Source organism: Silene latifolia, chromosome 4 (genome assembly GCF_048544455.1).
Source record: "Silene latifolia isolate original U9 population chromosome 4, ASM4854445v1, whole genome shotgun sequence".
Classification (NCBI taxonomy): Eukaryota; Viridiplantae; Streptophyta; class Magnoliopsida; order Caryophyllales; family Caryophyllaceae; genus Silene; species Silene latifolia.
In genome coordinates this window covers 104,120,342-104,134,941 of record NC_133529.1, presented here as the reverse complement: position 1 = coordinate 104,134,941, position 14,600 = coordinate 104,120,342, and the positions used below count along the sequence as shown (strand labels likewise).

The window sequence follows — 14,600 nt, the reverse complement described above, 5'->3', positions numbered from 1 at the left end:
TGCGATCTTTGATGAAGTGTAATATTTGGCCATGAATGCTTTAGCCAAGGCATCCCATGTCGTGAAGGTATCCGGAGGGTGAATGTTCAACCACCGATCCGCCTTACCAGTCAATGAAAACGGAAATAACATCATCCTTAGGGTGTCCTCGGATACCCCATTCTTTTTCATCATTGAAACCTTCCTCTTAAACTTCCGGAGGTGAGAATGAGCATCTTCTTCAATATGCCTCCCGAACAAATCCTTCTCAATCAACCCGACTTGGGCGGGATGCATTTCAAAGTTGTTTGGGGCCAAGGTGCCAAAATTAATAGGGTTACATGAATCATTATGGTTAGGCCGGTTGTGATCTCATAGAGCCATTTGTGGTGGAGGATTTGGTATATGAGGGGGTGGTGTTTGAGGTGGGTTATTTGGAATAGGGAAGTTATGAAAAGGGTTTTCTAGTAGAGTCTCAATTGTGATGTTTGGTTGAAGTGTGGTTGTGGTATCAATATTTTGTGGGGTGTGTGAGTTTGGTTGATCAATGTTTGCTTGTAAAAGGTTCAGAACTCTCTCAAGGGTCCTTGTCCTCAAGGTTCTAAAAAGCCTCTCGGTGTCGGAATTGAAGAGTAGAGCTTGGTGGTTCCTTCTAGGCATGCACTCAATAAACCGTTAGTCTCCTAGTGTCTTTACACATTAGGGGAGGGCAAGAAATCACACACTCTACAATGAAACACACAACAACTAAAACAAACTAACAAGTGAGATAAGGCTAAAGCTAAGACTCTTGATACACTAAATATAACCTAACGCCATCCCCGACAACTGCGCCATTTGATGAGTAAGATTTAATGGTAGGGTCAAGTCTCTTATCACCAACAATATATAACCCAATTTAGTGCGTAAATCGGGGTCGAACCACAAGGATGGAGGGGTTTCTACTTAGTCTAAATAGGAGTCTTGTCTAGTCAAAAATGAAAGAAAATGAGTTGATTTAAACTACTAGATGCAACTAAACAAACGATTGAGGAAAGATGTATTCGATTGATTAAAGGCTAGGGTTTTCGGGTTTGTCTAAATGGTTTAAGGGCAAACACGTCGATTCAAGGAGTCTATGATGAGGGTTTATCCTAGGATGAAAATTAATCTCTTGATTATCCTAAAGGTGATTACTAACTCTCATTAAGCAACACGCCATTCTAAAGCATGCAACAAGACCACCACAAACTCTCATTCAATGGAGGAATTAAGCAACTATGACAAAAAGCACAAGTTCTCACTCACACAATTCGTCAAACACCTTGTGTCCATGATTAAGAAAGACAAACACTTCACCAAAGACTCAAAATAATCAAACTATCATGCCCAATAATCCCATTTAGACTCCCCCTAAACCCTAGAAAGATTACTACTCAATCATGTTCAAATTGTTCAAGCAAATAAATGGAAAAGAAAAAATAACAAAAAGAGATGACATAGTAAAGATTCCAACAATTATAAAAGACAAGTTAAAATGTAAACAATTAATTAACCAAGTAAATAAGAGAAGAGATGTACCAACAAGAGTAAAGATGATTGCTTTGATTGAATAAATGAAGGAAATCCTCCAAAATCTCCAAATACAATCCCAAAAACCAAATGTAAACAATTGATAATAACTAATACTAAACTATTTTACTAAGTAATTAATAATAATTATGGAAAGATTAATGCTTTGATTAAGGAAAGATTACAATAATTAGGGAAAGTTTTCAGATCTAGGGTTGTGTGTACGATTGATTAAGAGAGGGGATATATATATAGTTTGCACTCAGATTAGGGTAGGATTATAATTGGGCTTTGAAATGCGTATGCGTGCTCCTGGCCGGTCAACCTGCCGCCGGTCTTGTGACCGGCTGGGAAGTTTATGGAAGTTTGGATTAATTTTGATGTCATCAGGTAGCTACGGCCGGGCAACCGGCCGTCGGTCCCAGACCGGCTGGGAGCTCCTTGACTTCTCCATTCTTCAGTTGACTTCAAAGCCTCAATGTGCGTTCCCAGCCGGGCAGCCGGCTACCGGTCGAGGGACCGGCTGGGAAGTTCCTGTAAGTTTTGGCTTCAATCTTCACTTTATCAGCTCCCAGCCGGCTGCCGGTCAAGGAACCGACAGGGAGTCTTCTGTAACTTCACCAATTTGATTCATTTGTATACATTGAGTGCTCCCAACCGGCTGACCGACTGCCGTCTGTCGGCCTACCAGCTGGGAGTGCTTCTCAGCTTCCCTTCCTCCTTCTTCCATGCTTAGACCAATGAGCTTGTCCTTTTGCTTCAATTCTCCCATTCCCGCCTCAATTCCTGCAAGGAAGGTACAATATCATAGGCACGGGAATCGGGGCACGGATTGCAAGCAGGAACATATAAAACCGACTCAAATGGAGTCGGAAAACATGAAAATAGAGGGGAAAAGTGGTACAAAAGAATCCTATATCACTTAGTTTTGTTATTTGACATATTTTGTTTTTTATTAAAGAAATTTTTCTTTAAACGTTTGACAAACAACACAGTTTCATCTTCAATATCTAAAGAATTATTCTTTTTGCTATACTCAGCTTGTAAGGCCATATTCTTGCTTGTACCAACATCCTCATCATCCTGATTTAGAGTAATCTCGTGAGCCATTAGGGTTCTGAGTAACTCTTGATAGGATAATGAAGTTAGGTCCTTACATTCCTCTATAACAAACACTTTATGTCTCCATCTGCGAGACATACTTCTAAGAATTTTCCTAGCAATTTCCTCGGAGTCAAATGTTTTCCCTAAATTTTTTAACTCATTAACGATACTAAAAAAGCGAGAGGACATGCTGTCAACTGACTCGTTTTGCTCCATGGCAAACAGCTCGTATTTTCGCATTAGTAATGCCATACGCTGCTTTTTGACAATAGTGGTTCCCTCATAGGTGATATATGATTTATTTGCACCGAATTTCCCTTCTTCTTTTATGCATTCCGACTCATATCGAGTCGGTTTTGTGTGCCTTTCCTAGTATTTTTTGCCCAATTCCCGGTATCTGTGATTGGGTGTACCCTCTTGCAGGAATCAAGACGAGTATAGAGGAATTGGGGGCAAGGAAGGCATTTCAATGCCTTTACATGAAGAAAAGGGAGGTGAGGAGCTGAAGCGTAGTCCTCTGCCGGCAGGCCGGCAACCGGCCCACCGGCAGGGGGCATTGCTTTGAGGAGAAAAGGAGGAAAAGAAGCCAAGAGGTGTTCTCTGCCGGCAGCCGGTCCACCGGCAGGGAACACATGCCCAATACTTCGGATTTTTGAAGAGTTTTTGGAGCTAAAAAATGGAAGACCTCGCTACCGGCACAGTTAGCCGGCAGCCGGCCAGCCGGCATGGAGCACCAAGAATGTAGGAAGTGAAGAAAAAGTCGAGGTAGAGGTATCCTCTGCCGGCAGACTGGCAGCCGGTCCACCGGCAGAGAATACAACAGGTCTATTCTACGTTGAAAATCCAAGATGTCGCTGCCGGTTGGGGTAGCCGGTCTGCCGGCACAGGATGACAATCGCAATAATGGGCCTTGCTTCTTTATTTTCCTTTAATCCAATAAAACACTATATATACCCCTCCCCTAATCAATTGTAAAAAGAACCCTAGATCTGAAAATTTTCCCTAATTATTGTAATCTTTCCTTAATCAAAGCACTAATCTTTCCATTAATATTATTAATCATTTAGTAAAATTAGCTTAGTATTAGTTATTATCAATTCTTTACATTTGGGTTTTGGGATTGTATTGGGAGAAATTGAAGGATTTCCTTCATTTATTCAATCAAAGCAATCACCTTTACTCTTGTTGGTACATCTCTTCTCTTATTTACTTGCTTAATCAGTTGTTTACATTTTAACTTGTCTTTTACAATTGTTGGAATCTTTACTATGTCATCTCTTTTTGTTATTTGTTCTTTTCCATTTGTTTGCTTGAACAATTTGAACATGAGTGAGTAGTAATCTTTCTAGGGTTTAGGGGGAGTCTAAATGGGATTATTGGGCATGATAGTTTGATTATTTTGAGTCTTTGGTGAAGTGTTTGTCTTTCTTAATCATGCACACAAGGTGTTTGATGAATTGTGCGAGTGAGAACTTGTGCCTTTTGTCATAGTTGCTTAATTCCTCCATTGAATGAGAGTTTGTGGTGGTCTTGTTGCATGTTTTAGAAAAGTGTGTTGCTTAATGAGAGTTAGTAATCACCTTTAGGATAATCAAGAGATTGATTTTTCATCCTAGGATAAACCCTTATCATTGACTCCTTGAATCATCTTGTTTTCCCTTAAACCATTAAGATGAACGCGAAAGCCCTAGTCTTTAATCAATCGTATACATCTCTTCTCAATTTTTTGTTTAGTTACTTCTAGTAGTTTAAATCAACTCCTTTCCTTTCATTTTTGACTAGACTAGACTCCTATTTAGACTAAGTAGAAACCCCTCCATCCTTGTGGTTCGACCCCGATTTACGCACTAAGTTGGGTTAAAATATTGTTGGTGATAAGAGACTTGACCCTACCATAAAATCTTACTCATCAAACCGCGTCCGACGTGGTTTTCGGCGATTCCTCCGGCCCTATGAACACCGACGACTTTCTTAGGGAGTCCGAGTTCGGAAACGGAGATGACGATGATGATGATGATGATGATGATGATGATGATGATGATGATGATGATGATGATGATTATGAGAACCTTTAGTCCTAGGCGGCCTCACTCTTGGCCTAGTTTTGCTCCCTTACCAATCCAAATGTCAAGTATGTTTCCCTCCAATCCAAACTTCTCAAATTCATATTTCAATTTTGTATGCATTTAGTTAGTTGGCATATAGTTGCATTCATCTAGATTGCATTAGATTTCAATTTTGCTAAATATTGTCACATTTAGCTATTGCATTCATATAGTATAGCTTGCATTGAAATTTCAATATTGCATATAGATTAGATCATGCATTGCATACTCATAAAATAAAATAAAAATAAAAAAAACAAACCACTAAAAATTTGAAAAAATCAAAAATCCAAAACATGTATTCATTTCCGAATTTCCTCCACACATTTATTTCCATTGGAAATATGTAAATAAATAAGTGTGGGGAGAAAATTCCACCATTTTAAAAATACAAAAAACATGTTAATTATTTTCGAATATTCAAAAATCCAAAAACATGTTCTTTTAGTTCTCTTTTTTCCCTCCCATGTCTATAAATAAGTGTGGGGAGGGCCTAAAAAAAATATGTTTACTTCCATTGGAAATATGTAAATAAATAAGTGTGTGGAGGGCCTAAAAAAATATGTTAAAATATGTTATTTTCTTTTCAAAAATTGGAAAATACAAAAATATGTTTCTTTCTTTTCCCTATTCTCTCCCTATACTTTGTTCCATTGAGGACAATGTAAATTTCAAGTGTGGGAGGGAAATATCCACTTTGTGAATATTTGTTTATATTTGTAAATACTTTTAAATTTGATAAAATTTCAAAAAATCCATAAAAATTGAAAAAAATTGAAAAAATTTACAAAAACATTTGCATTGTATATATATGTTTTGTCTAACCTTTGGCATAACGCATTGACCATTTGAGGCAAAAAGGAGCTAGAAGACCGCTTGGTATAATCCTTCATACCCCTTACTCCTTTTACTATTCTTTCTTTTTAGTATCTTGGATATTTTGAAGGAGAATGGGACTTTTGTTGCCTTGGGTGTCTCCTTCGGAGACCATGTGGATTGTTTGGTGTTGATGCGTGCTGCTAGGATTAGATATTGGTTGCATATTTATTTTCGTGTTCTTTCGATTCCCTCTTGTATTTTGTCACATGTGCATATGTGTTGTGGCTAGACTTAGTTGCACTTAGTTTGTAAATGTTTTGCACAAGCATGGTCGAGGAAGGGAACCAAGTACCCCCATGATGAGTCATGTGTCCAATTGTGCCTTTCCTCTTCCCGTGACTTGCACCCGTGACCTCTTTGTTAGCCGAGGGAAGTGAGCTTGACCAATGAGTTTAGACCGACCTTGTGAGACCTAGGTCGTAGACTAGACCTAGGACTCGACTTAGCCACTCAAAGGTAAGGGTAGAGCCTCCTAGGGTGGGTACATTCATGCCCCGCCCTCATCTAGGTTTGAGAGTAGGCCTCCTCGCGAGGCGTGTCACATCATGACGCATAAGTGTGTCATTTCGTCCTTAGACCGTGAATTTGTATTACATTTTTGTGCACATGATATGAAGCAAAATCAGTTTGTATGAACCTCACATAGCCAAATAACCTTGTTTTGTCCCTTCCATTATCTCCCTTTTTGATTCGCCCCTTTGAGCTTTAGCCTTTCCATTTGGCAAACCCACTAAATTAGCTACATTCCATAACCACCCTTCCTTGATCAAGAATTGGTCGGTATTGTAGCAGTGTTGAAGGAGGTGACTTGGGTCGTAATGGTGGACAGTGTACATGTTCAATCGGGTAAAAAGTTTGGTGTTTTTGGCATTGTATATAAATAAGAGGTTTTGAAAAAGAAATGAAAAACAAAATAGAAAAGTGAAAAAGTCATGAAAAATCCAAAAATGAGTTACTTGTGTAATTGTGTTGTATATATTTGTTTGTTGTCAAAAAAAAGAAAAAGGCAAGCAACACCCCTACTCATCATTTAAAGGGGTAGAAAAAGTCGTTGCTAAATAAAAGGGCAATTTGATGTTTTTCCAAAATGAGTCAGGTTTACACAATTTTTGCATAACTTGGGAAACTGGGTTTTTGTTAGGGTGTAAACGTTACCATTTGTTGAAATAAGAGGAGTTCTTTTGAATTTTTCCAATTTGAGTTGGGTTTATGCAATTTTTGCATAGTTTTGGTCATCCATGCTATGTTAGGACATAGACGTGTCTCATGTGTTGCAATAAGAAATGGGTTACGATGTGTCGGCAATTCTTGATTTGAACTCCACATATCCAAACGGTGCTTGCACCAATCCCGTTTTGTCTTACTCCCTAACCCCGTTACAACCCTTGTTTCATATTGTGTGCATTTTACCATTGTTTGCATTTCATTGGACATAGAACAGTCTTACACATTAGATTGCGGGCACGTTTTCGCTAGTCGAGTTAGGAGAGTGGTTTTGGTTACTATTTATCACAAAAATCACCTTGCTCTTTCATTGAGTGACGTGTGAAAACCGTGAGGATGTCGTTGCCTAGGCCCCCTTAGTCATGGGTCTTTTGGTTGAATCTCGTGTCGGTTTTGTAATTCTCGACGGACTTGCCTACTTCCCCTTACCCCGCTCTTGAATGTGTTTCTTGAGTATTGGTCACACTAGGGTTGTTTGAGCCATGCTTAGGGGGTTGGCACCTCCGTTGGAACTTCTGAGACAGTACTCCCGACCAAGACCATGTTTTGTTGTTTAAAAATCCGGCCACTTAGATGAGGAAAGTGGACCATTTTGTTTGATGCATTCTATTGTTTGATTACGTGCTTTCATGATAGATGCATCGTAATTTTGTAGCAAGACCCAACTTGCCTTGCAATAGGGCACTCTTCCCTCATGGGTGTCAAATTGTGAGTTGAAGGGGCGTTGAGTGCACTAATACTCATTCGGATATTATTAGTAGATTGGTTGAGTGACGCTTATATTGTGCATACACTCTTGATGATCATCATAGTAGTCTCTTTTGCATTGATTTTGGACTTACTCGAGGACGAGTAATGTTCAAGTGTGGGGAGGTTTGATATATGATTTATTTGCACCGAATTTCCCTTCTTTTATGCATTCCGACTCATATCGAGTCGGTTTTGTGTGCCTTTCCTTGTATTTTGTGCCCAATTCCCGTATCTGTGATTGGGTGTACCCTCTTGCAGGAATCAAGACGAGTATAGAGGAATTGGGGCAAGGAAGGCATTTCAATGCCTTTACATGAAGAAAAGGGAGGTGAGGAGCTGAAGCGTAGTCCTCTGCCGGCAGGACGGCAACCGGCCCACCGGCAGGGGCATTGCTTTGAGGAGAAAAGGATGAAAAGAAGCCAAGAGGTGTTCTCTGCCGGCAGGCCGGCAGGCCGGCAGCCGGTCCACCGGCAGGGAACACATGCCCAATACTTAGAATTTTTGAAGAAGTTTTTGGAGCTAAAAAATGGAAGACCTCGCTACCGGCACAGCTAGCCGGCAAGAAAAAGTCGAGATAGAGGTATCCTCTGCCGGCAGAGAATACAGCAGGTCTATTCTACGTTGAAAATCCAAGATGTCGCTGCCAGTTGGAGTAGCCGGCAGCCGGTCTGCCGGCACAGGATGACAATCGACATAATGGGCCTTGCTTCTTTGTTTTCCTTTAATCCAATGAAACACTATATATACCCCTCCCCTAATCAATTCTAAAAAGAACCCTAGATCTGCAAACTTTCCCTAATTATTGTAATCTTTCCTTAATCAAAGCATTAATCTTTCCATAATTATTATTAATCATTTAGTAAAATTAGCTTAGTATTAGTTATTATCAATTGTTTACATTTGGTTTTTGGGATTGTATTGGGAGATATTGAAGGATTTCCTTCATTTATTCAATCAAAGCAATCACCTTTACTCTTGTTGGTATATCTCTTTTCTTATTTACTTGCTTAATCAATTGTTTACATTTTAACTTGTCTTTTACAATTGTTGGAATCTTTACTATGTCATCTCTTTTTGTTATTTGTTCTTCTCCATTTGTTTGCTTGAACAATTTGAACATGAGTGAGTAGTAATCTTTCTAGGGTTTAGGGGGAGTCTAAATGGGATTATTGGGTATGATAGTTTGATTATTTTGAGTCTTTGGTGAAGTGTTTGTCTTTCTTAATCATGCACACAAGGTGTTTGATGAATTGTGTGAGTGAGAACTTGTGCCTTTTGTCATAGTTGCTTAATTCCTCCATTGAATGAGTGTTTGTGGTGGTCTTGTTGCATGTTTTAGAAAAGTGTGTTGCTTAATGAGAGTTAGTAATCACCTTTAGGATAATCAAGAGATTGATTTTTCATCCTAGGATAAACCCTCATCATTGACTCCTTGAATCATCTTGTTTGCCCTTAAACCATTTAGAGGAACGCGAAAGCCCCAGCCTTTAATCAATCGTATACATCTCTTCTCAATTGTTTGTTTAGTTACTTCTAGTAGTTTAAATCAACTCCTTTCCTTTCATTTTTGACTAGACTAGACTCCTATTTAGACTAAGTAGAAACCCCTCCATCCTTGTGGTTCGACCCCGATTTACGCACTAAATTGGGTTAAAATATTGTTGGTGATAAGAGACTTGACCCTACCATAAAATCTTACTCATCAATAGGCTAACTCTAGACCATCCCATATTTCCTTGGCAGATGAACTGGTTGAGAAACACTCGAATTCAGTTGGAATCATACTGTTTTGCAACAAACTTATTGCTTTTGAATTCTTCTCAGCCTTTTTATAATCCGCCTCAATATAATCCTCTTCCTTCTTTTCGACGGTAGTGCCATTAGTGGTTGCAAGTAAGATCTTATTCGGACCATTCTTGATAATCAACCATCACTCCCAATCGTTACCCTTAATAAAATGGGTCATCATATTTTTCCATAAACCATAGTTCGTCCCATTGAATATAGGACACTTAAGGTGTTTGGAATCCATTTGATAAAAATTAAATGCAGCGGAAAAACGATAAATAGACTTAGGGGGGGATTGAGTATTAAAAATATAACCCTACTTTTTCGAAATATGTGATAGATAATTAATTACTTGATTTTATGAATTAAAATCAACTAAATAATTATTTCAAGCAATATAAAAATAACGAAAACAATAAAATAGAGAGAGACACAGGATTTTGAAGTGGTTCAGTTTCACAAGTCGAAACCTACGTCCACTATTCTCGATTAATAATTTTTAGTACCTTTCTACGGATTACAAAAATTATCAATCCACTCGTATAATCAACACTATGATTATAACTCAGATTGAGTATCGCTAAATACTCTAGTTTTGCTTCTTACGTTAATAAGAAAAGTACAACGATAAATACTAATCTCACGTTAATGAGTGAGTATAATATCCTTGTGTACTTAGTATCCTATAACGATTTTCCTTTGAGTGATTGACAAATATGATGCGCAAGTTTTGTTTAAGCAATAGATAATGAAAATGAAAGCACAAGAATATTTTTGCTTAAAAATTTTTTTTTTTTCAAAAGTCACTTTAAATGTTGAATGAATGAGAGTATTTATAGTTGTAGGGGATTAGGGTTTTAGGGTGTAAAACCCTAGACGACTTGATGAGCAAGTCGACGGCTCCCTAGGAATCGGTCGGACCTAGGGTTTTCCTTGGGTCCAATTCGGCCTCCTCTAGCCCACAACAAATCGAGTAGAATTTAAATGAAACCCTAGGTTGCATGACGATGTACATATCGTGTTACAAACCAATAGTCCATTCAAATTAAATTATAATAAATAATTCCAATTATATAAATACTCTTTCATTTTTATAAAACATTTAAAAATATATTTTCCGAAAATTAACGCATCATTTTTGTCTAGCAGTAAAGTTATAGCTGTGAGGTCATGACTTTACTAATATTTATCAAACAAAGTAAAACCATTACCGGATGACGACCTATACTATCTAATCTTCGGAAGATCTTCAGTACACGAATCGTCTCTTCACAAGTCTCTCAACTTGAGTCTCGTGATTGTTTTATGATCTTGATCTTGCTTGAATACAATGATCAAGTGTTCTTTGAAGTTGTACCTTCTTGGTCAAAACTTCAAACTTGCATCTTCAAAGTTGTACCTCCTTGGTCCAAACTTCAAGCTTGCGTCTTTGTAATTGTTCCTTTCTATATTAAGACTTGAGCACACAATTACACGCATATGTTTATAATATTAAGTCCACATACAAATTATTACTGTCATTATCAAAACAAATAATTAGGACTAAAGGTCCAACACATTCCTTATTATTTTCAACCAAGTTTCCTACTTTATTCATCATTGGTATAATTCTTCTCTTAATTTACTTTGGTTCAATTGTTTACATGTTTATGGTTTGCTTAATTACTTGTTTCTATATTAAGTTTCCTCTTGTTATTCACATGTTAAAGTGTCTATCTTTTGATTCCCTTTTCATTAATATGCTTGAGTAGATTAAAACTGGGTTAAGGGGAACCTCTTGTAGGATTAATGGGTGGATTATGAGTGATGTTTAAATGCTAATTGTTATGGGAAATTTGTCTTTTAACTCATGCACATAAGGTGTTTGTGGAAATGCTTAGATGAGAATTTGAGTCTTTCACCTCCCCTATTGACTACCCTTTGAGGCGAGATCTTAAAATTGGTTAATAGAGTGCTTAAGTTTGGCTAGACAATTACCCATGTTCATTTTTTTACATATTTTATTGGATGTCGGTTTCTTGTCTTGTGTTTTGAGCATGTTTGGGGAACGACTTAGACGAGAGTTTGGTCTCCCCTTTGCTCGGTTTGACTTGCCGGCAGTGAGGGTCGGGCCTAGTTAGACCACATTAGATATGTGGGTTAGGACTCGTTAAGACGAGGGTTCAACTAGTCTCGACCCAAGGAGCGTCTCATATCGAGAGATAGAGACACGCCTAGACTACGCCCTCCGTTTTATCTTTCATTTCGACCCCCGACACCTTAGTTTCCCTTTTTATTGTTTGCATTGTTTATTTAATTGCTCATTTATTTCATGTCATTAGCTCAGATATCTAGCATACAAACCATTTCAACCTTATTATTTGGCTAGACTAAAACAAGGACGGAGACTTATAATCAATTCTAACCTCACCATCTCTTGGGAACGACCTCCTTACCCTACTACATTTCATTAGTTTGGTATTGAGCTTTTATAAATATTGTTTGATTAAGGGGACCGCGACATCCCTACTATCAATCATCTAAGGAAAAAAAAATTGTAATTGAGAATCATAATAACGAAAGTACCTTACCATATATTCATACGTGAGCAAAATAGGTATACTATACCAATTAATAAAATTAGTACTGTAAGGGTATAAGATTCGAGATTTGCTTATTATCATTGACTCAACAATAATATGAGTAGAAATCAACATCTGGAAAAAAAACACTATAAAATCGTCACAACTCTCTAATATGAGCAATTATGCATGTTGGGCAACACGTCCATCTTTTACTTGTGTTTCTTATAAACTGTTTATGTTGATTTAATTACGGATATCAGGAATCACAAAAATAGTGTATTGAAGTTTGAGACGTACCTGGATAGGCAAATATTATAATAAGATCTAATATAAACCTCCTAATTATCAGATCTAATTGATCGTAGACTTAATAATAAGTAGGTGGTTGTATTTGATGTAGAAATAATTATAAGGATGGTTAGAGATTCGTGCTGATAACGTATTGTGAAATATAGAGTAGAGAGAACTATAGAGAGAAGGTAGAGAGAAAGTAACGGAGACAAAACTGTATTATTATTCCATTATAAGGGGGTACTAGTATTGGTGCCCGGCTTCGCCCGGGCTACCTCTACTTACCATTAATTTCTTTTTTTCATTAAATAAAATTACTTAAAGTTACTTAACCCATAAATTTATCATTAATATATTTTTCTATAACATATCCTAAAATTACGATAAAATAAATTTTGAGACAAATTCACTACTCCCGCAATTAATATTTTATTCTTATTAATGAAACAACTAGTTTTGGCACCCCTGGGAATCACGGGTTTTTTTTTTAAGTATTCTGTGTTTGTATTTTTTTGTTTGGGTTGTTTTATGACCGTATTTTAATTTTTTTGTTTATGAGGTTATATTTTTTTTTGGGTTTTGTCATGGTTTATCGTTTTACTTTTTTATTGTGTTTTTATATGGGTACTATACACGTTTGCTTGTTATTATTTTTCTTTTACTGTCGATGGTTTAATGTATATATGAATATGATATGATATGTTCCGGTTTTTTAGTTATTATTTTGGTGGGTTGGGTTCGATTTGGTGTATACGGTTTCATGACGATTTATGTCCGTTTGTTTTTAAAAATTGTGTAATTAAGGAATTATTTTAAACTAAACAATTCATTATGTTTGATGGTGAGACATTCGTGTACTCAGCCACCTAACATTTTAGATCTACCACCTTGCTTGCAAAAGGCATTAGATCCCCAATTTTGATCCCTAATTGTTCGTTTCATGCATTTCGTATTGATGTATTGTCTTGCCATTCCATCCCCGTCTATGATTCTATCATGGCGGCCCATTTGCGGAATCCCCAATTCATCCACCATTTTTCGATTTTATCCCTATTTTCCGAATCGTTATGCTTTGTCTCCTGCCAGACGGAGTTGTCTATCGGTTTGTCGTCCCGTCACTTCTCGGTTGTTGTCATTTTTCCTTTGTTACATCTGCGTTATTGTGTTCATCGGCATGCTCAGTCCACCTGGTGGGTTTCGTTCGCATGGATCCTATTGGCGCGTTTTCCGTTCTCTTGCTGATGGTCGTGAGCCTATTTTTTTGTGACCATTTGGGTAATTTCTACCGTCTTTTACTCTTTTGTTTGCATTTGTATATGTTTGTTATTTTTCCGTTTGATCCTTGATTTGTTTGCTGTTGATTTGTGTTGTGTTTTTGATTTTGGGTATTTTTCCCCCTCATATTGTGTTTAATCCGTATTTTTGTTAATATCGTTTTCATTTGTTTTTTTTTTTGGAGATCAGAGGTAATTTTTATTCCTGTTGTTGGTAATATTGGTTTGAGATACAAGATTAGCTTAAATAAATACTACAAACCAAGTATTTTATTTTCGCTCATATTTCGTGTGTTGCGTTCATGGTTGTCTGGTTTTAAGATTTGCTGTATTTTTTTTGGTATCATAGTTCATTTTTATTACTTTTGTTGGTAAAGCTGGTTTGAAATACAAGATTAGATAGTTTGGAATTGTTCCTATAGCTACCCTAAATCTTTCTGCGTTTTTGGATTTCTCCTTTCTTGTTTATCAGTCTGATCCTTCTGATCTGTTCCTGTGTTTCGCCTTGGCTGCTGTTTTTTTAGTTGTTCCTTTGTTGTTGCTGTGAACCTTGTCTGTTGGTTTGTCGGTGACATCTTCGCAGTTTTCTGCTTCCTCAATTCGCTGCTTCTTGTTTGTATCCCATATTTCTCCCATTTGTATGGTTGTTGTATGGTCCATATTGTGCCTGTCATTTGTGTTTATTATTAATTTTTATATTTCGTATGGTTTTTAGTATTATCGTGTGGTTTTTGTTTTGTTCTTGATACTTACCCGGCAGTTTGTTTCCGCTTGTTGTTTTCAGGTGTTTTGGGCTCCAGTTCCTTGGTGTTTTCCATGGTCGCAGTTTGGAGTGCCTGGTTTAAGTTAGTGTCTCGTTAGTTGCAATTGGGGAACACTTGTTTGTTTCTAGTTGTAATTTTGGGTGTTCTTACCGATGGTGTGCCGTCAGTCAAGTATGTCTTTACCACCTTTAGCTCTCTTGTATCCCCGTAATTTGTTGTTCCGATCATGACCTTGAATGTGTATTGTCTCCCAACGCATGATTGTAGTATTTCGTACACTTTTTGCTTTCCCTTTTCCTGTTTTTTTAATTTATTATTTGTTTGCAA

At 37.3% G+C, this 14,600-nt stretch overlaps 1 long non-coding RNA gene across 1 annotated transcript; it reads left to right on the top strand.

Annotated features, from left to right (window-relative positions):
* Positions 1–13,005: 13,005 nt before the first annotated feature.
* On the top strand, positions 13,006–14,600 carry LOC141653694 (uncharacterized). The gene is made up of 2 exons (XR_012547490.1): positions 13,006–13,510; positions 14,294–14,600. It is a non-coding gene; the product is annotated as an uncharacterized LOC141653694 (long non-coding RNA).